Source organism: Rattus norvegicus, chromosome 16, assembly GCF_036323735.1.
Source record: "Rattus norvegicus strain BN/NHsdMcwi chromosome 16, GRCr8, whole genome shotgun sequence".
NCBI classification, from domain to species: domain Eukaryota; kingdom Metazoa; phylum Chordata; class Mammalia; order Rodentia; family Muridae; genus Rattus; species Rattus norvegicus.
This window is the reverse complement of record NC_086034.1, coordinates 20,041,146-20,046,831: the sequence shown is the minus strand read 5'-3', so window position 1 is coordinate 20,046,831 and position 5,686 is coordinate 20,041,146. Positions and strand designations below refer to the sequence as shown.

Here is a 5,686-nt window from a genome sequence, read left to right as displayed (position 1 = left end):
AAAGAGAACCAGTAACTGCCATCACTCTCGCGGTTCTCCTAGGACTAGGGGCTGCGGGTGCAGGCACTGGCATCACTTCCCTAGTTACCTCCCATCAATACTATAACCAGCTTAGTGAAGCCATAGATAAGGATATTGCTGAATTAAGAGATGGATTAGCTAACTTAAAAGATTCAGTTGCCTCGTTGTCTGAAGTAGTCTTACAAAATAGACGAGGCCTAGACTTAATCTTCCTACAACAAGGAGGACTTTGTGCAGCCTTAAAATAGGAATGCTGTGCTTATGTAGATAAGACTGGACTTGTAGAAGACAGTCTAAAAAAGGTGAGAGTTAGCCTAGAAAAACGAAGGAGAGAGAGAGCAACAAGAGTCTTGCTACAAAAACTGGTTTTCTACATCCCCATGGCTCTCTACCCTGTTGCCCTCAATTTTGGGACCCCTTGTGGGCCTACTTTTGTAGATTTCCTTTGGTCCTTGGGCCTTTCAGCGACTTATATGCTTTATTAAATCACAAATAGATTCTGCTTTGCCTAGAAATTCTGATTCAGTACCTTATCATTGCTTGGAGACCAGAATAGCTGAGGAGAACCAGAGAGACAATGAACAAGATGAGGTGCCTACAACATATCAGGAGAGGCTTGATTTCCACAATCTCTTATATTAATGTCATCTGGCCCCTACTCTTTCGCCCCTGGGCTCAAATAAGAGGAATGAGTAGATGACCCAGTGTAGCCATCATCAACGACGGGCAACTTCCTCTGACCCTTGACCAATCTAAGACATGGAGCCTTGAGGGCAACAAGGTGACCCTATGACAGATAAGGCTGGGGTTCGAGAGGTAGATCCTAAGACAGAGGTGGCTACACCCTGTTTAAACGTATGGGTTGGTCAAATGCTCCTCGGCCCAGTTTCTCCCCCAATAAACACACACGTATAGCCCAGTACGGTGTGTTACAGCATAAGTTCATTCCTAGCCATTGGGGTGCAGTCCTAACTGCAAGAGTGGCTCGCCATGGCCGAGCTGGGCACTCTGTGAGGCATGTCTAATCTCTCTTAGGCCACTACTTCCAGCTAATGGTCTTTTATAAAGAAAAATGGGGGAAATGTAGGGAGCCATATTGGATTTGGGCCTGGCCACTTTTTGACTCCATGGCGCAAAGTGGCTAGGTGACTCTGGGCTGTTTGGCCACAGATATTCACCCCTAAGATGACTGCCATGAAGTCTTGAGATTGTTGGACAAAAGCCTCTCCCATGAATTTACAGCACAGGAAGATAACATTCAAGGGATGCCTCAGCTTGAGCATTTACCAGTTATCTCCTGAGTCAACACCCGGTGTCTCCACCGCATGACCTCATCGTCTACCGCCTGACCTCTTTGCCTCCTGCTATCACTGACTATATCCTCATCCCTCCATCCTTTGTGTTTCACAAAGGACACTCCCCCTACCTGAAAGCCTTAAAAGCTGGAACGTTCACCCCAATAAATGAGACCTTGACAATAGAATCTTGCTTGGTCTCCTTCTCCTCTCGCCCCCCATAGGCCTATGAGTAAGCATACATATAAGACTACAACCAGCTGAGTCATTTGTTGATGTTGTTGCTGTTGTTATTGTTGTTATTGATTGTGTGTATATAATTTCAGGTGTGATCACAATGCATTAAATTGCCAATTAGGGGGTTTATTCTTCCAGTAGGCTGATTCTCTGACTTGCAAATGAATGAAAGGACAGTAGGGGAATAACCCTTCTAATGACCTAGCAGCTTTGGAGAGGAAATATTAAAAAAAAAAAAAAAAAACCTTGGGATGGAAAACACATGAGCAGCTGAGAACACTGTTGATTTTTTGAGAGCATCCAGGTTTCATTTCCAGCAACATAAGAGTAGCTCACATCTACCTCTAATTCCAGTTTTAGAGGTTCAGAAAAAAGCTGTTCACCTCCCTAGTCAGGCAAAAATTTACCAGGCAGGAATGGGGAAAAGTCACATAAACAGGAAAAAAAAAAACCCATATACATGAAATACAAGTGAAATTCTATTTTGGTGCCCATAATCATTTTCAGTAACGAACATTGCCAAGAACGGTAGCACAAATGTTAATGCAAGCACTTGGAGGCTAAGACAGTCTGATTTCCATGAGTTACAGTGCATTTTAATCTACTTAGTCACTCACAATATCAGACTAACCTCACGAATACCCCCGATTTTTTTAAAGTAAATGTAATTTTCATTTGATTCATTGGTTGACAGTAGATGTCACAAGAACTTTGACTTTGATTTACTTCTTATACTATAATCATAATACATATTGAATCTTTAACAAATTCTCATATACATTTAATCTCAGTGCCTGTGAATTATCATTGCTAGCTTTCCAATCTTCTATAAAAGAGAGAGCTAATGAATAAATTAATATTGCTAACTCTGTTAAGGAGTAGATGAGAATGTTCCTTATGTGGTTGTTCATGGCAGTCTACACTCATCATCTTCGGATCTCTTCTACCCTCAAGGTCATGGTATTCATGCTACCTGCTCTAGAGCTACAGTTAAAACACACCCCTTCCTGGTTTCCTGTACCTGGATGGAGAGACATCAGTATTCTGATCTTCCACAGAACACTTTCATACAGTTACCCTTCTACTGCTGTGATAAAACATAACATGGCCAAGGCAGGTTTTAAAAGAAAGCAGTAAATTGGGCTTACAAATCCACAGTTAGAGATGGTGCTGGCACAATAAACACAGGGCAGCAGGAAGCACTGAGAGCTTACATCTGGAACCTCAGGTTGAAAGTAGAAAATACACTAGGCATGGCTATAGGAATCCACATCCAAGACTATTAACATGATGCCCCTCCTTTAAAAGGCCACACCTCTCATCTCTCGCAAAGAGTTAAGGCAGCTGGTTAACAATTATTCAAACAGAAAAGAGTATGGGAGCCATTTTCATTTAACCAACACAGTTTTCTGAAATTCTTAGTTAGTGCCAACTTAAATGGCACTGATATGTTTTCAACATACAGTGCCATAAAATATTAACTGCATTCTCTATGACCGTTATATTTTTGTTCTATTGTATGCAATTACCTTCTATTTAACCTAAGGAAAATAGTTTAAGCATCCTATCTATAGCCACCCTGCACTTCTGAAACTACTTTAGAAGTTTTACAACAGGCTCAAGTTTTTCCTTGCTTCATTTCCATATATGCTTTTGAATCATAATCAATAATGTCTCCAGTCCCATTTATATAAAGTTGTTACCTGCTCCTAGTTCATTATCTTTACCTAAAACTGTATGTCATCAACTTAATATATCTTCTCATCTCTTTGTGGGTGACTGACTTTCTGTCTCCATGGCCTAACAAGTCCCTTCTAACAGTTGCCACATTCACAGGCAAAGCACAAGGAAAGGAAGGAAAAGCACAAGAAAGCAGTAAGGAAATATACTTTAGTCACTCAAAGACTTAGCCTTGTATGCCAGGATTCACTATGCAAACTATGTTTCAAAAGGGGATGTTGGAGATGTCCCATGAATTAATGTCCTGGTTATCTTTACTCTTGTAAACCAAACACAGAAAAGAGTTTCATCCTCATTCCCATTGAGCTGATTAAGTAACCTGACCCAACGTGAAATACATGGGAAAACAGTCATTTGTATCAAAGTTCTAAATGACAGCTCATCATATACAAGGCTACAAATGCTGAAAAATAGAGTCTAATCACATCTCATTCATAGTCAAATCCAAAAAATATTAAACACATACTTGCTTTCCTCTTTCCTGCTTTCTTCACTCATTGACAAGTCATGGCTCAGCCTATTGTCCAGACATATCCAGAGTGGGCTTGGTATTTCATATCAATGAACTGTCACACAGTTTAACACCCATATGCAAACAGGACAACCTGGTCAACTGTCAGACATTTTCCAAGTATATTTGCTTGTGTCAAGTTGACAGTTGAAATTCCACAACTTTTAACTTGAATAACACCCTTCACAAGCTTGCCTGTCCATCCCTATTAACCAAGGAGTCCTGTTTTTCCTAACAAAAAACAATTCTAAATTCTTAAATCCCATGGATTAAATAGGGTTCTAGAGTCCCAGAACTTATGAGTAATCTCTATATAGTAAGAGACTTTGTTGATGACTTATAGTCTGTACTCCAAGTCCCAACAATGGTCAGAAGCAGCTGTGAATAAAAGTCCAAAGATCTAGTTTTGGCTCAGTCCCACAAGGCAGTAGAGAGAAAAAGAGAGATTCTTCCTTCTTCCATTGTCCTTATGTAGGTCTCCAGCAGAAGGTGTGTCCCAGATTAAAGGTGTGTACCACCATGCCTAGATCTGGGACTTGCTTTGCTCCAGGTGACCTTGAACTCAGAGATCTCCTTGCCTTGGTCTCCTGGGATTCATAGCCACTGTGCCTCAAGATCTCATATCCCAAGATCCATGTCAGAAAACTTGTATCTCCCATCTTCAAGATCAGGATCAGAGGTGAACCCTCCAATGCTGTATTGTAATTTACTCAAGATATATTCAAGTTGACAACCTGGAATAGCCATGATACCCATAGTCTTTAAAAATACCAACATTTAAAAAAAAAAACTGAAACCCTAAGTTCCCTGTGTAGATTCCTTGAAATTAACAACAACAAATGATTAGTATCCCAATATTTCAAAGTGGAAAAAAGAGAGTAGTGTAATCAATCCTACTTAAAGAGAGCAAAACCGAATAGCTTCTGTTACCACAATGTGCAAATTCGATGAAACATAATGATACTCTGGACTCAAAAAGACATGGGAAACTCCGTGTTTCAAGCTTGGCCTGTAATACTCACAGCCTCCCTCACATGCCAAATCCATTCCATACCTGCTCTTCTCCTATGTTCTAGAGTATATCATATCTTCAGGTGTCCACTGCAAATAGTGTCCTCTCCAGGGCTCTCTAATGAGACTTCACATATGCCTGAAGGACATTGGCTCTCTTTCATATTCTCAAATATTAGTACCACACAGATGATAATCACTCTTCCTTACTTAACTCATGAAATGGCCTCGTTTCTTTAGATCACACAGTTGCATGAGCTTTTGAGGTAAAACAGAAGATGTCAATTGTGGACTGATACACCAAGTTATTTTTCAGTGACACTGTCCTGTGATAGAAGACCAAGAGACCAAAAGATCAGGCAGATAGTGTTGTTTGGTATTACAACGTCTTATACAAGCTATGTCTTATGCCAAGAGTGATGACTCATAAGTAGAATATTTATTTTTAATAAAGGAATGGGATGAGGTAAGCAGAAATTACCATACAATGCGATGCAGACACCAGGAAGCTAATAAAGCAAGATTGCACAAAGCAACAAAGGATACTTCTGGATCATTATAGACAGAGTACCCAACAGCCTTGGGGCTGGTGACTATAACCTAGTATGAGAAGAAACAATAGGTTCTTCTGATCCTAAGCCAATGATCCACAAAATTGTTGGCCTTGTTCTACAGGCACTGCCAAGCATGCTCCTTGTTATAGAGAAGGAACTTAGTATTTCGCATATAATATACATAAGAGCCTCAGAAAAGGGATGCAAAGACATGCACACACAAATGTTAATGGAACTAACATGTATGTTGATGAAACAACTTTTCTTCTCCATACATTGTAGCCTCAGGGAAAAGCCTGGGAGGACCCCAGACCTCA

At 40.4% G+C, this 5,686-nt stretch overlaps 1 long non-coding RNA gene across 1 annotated transcript; it reads left to right on the top strand.

The window, feature by feature from the left end:
- Positions 1 to 223: 223 nt before the first annotated feature.
- On the top strand, positions 224 to 1,504 carry LOC134482327 (uncharacterized). Its single transcript, XR_010058363.1, has 2 exons — positions 224 to 802; positions 1,264 to 1,504. It is a non-coding gene; the product is annotated as an uncharacterized LOC134482327 (long non-coding RNA).
- Positions 1,505 to 5,686: the final 4,182 nt, after the last annotated feature.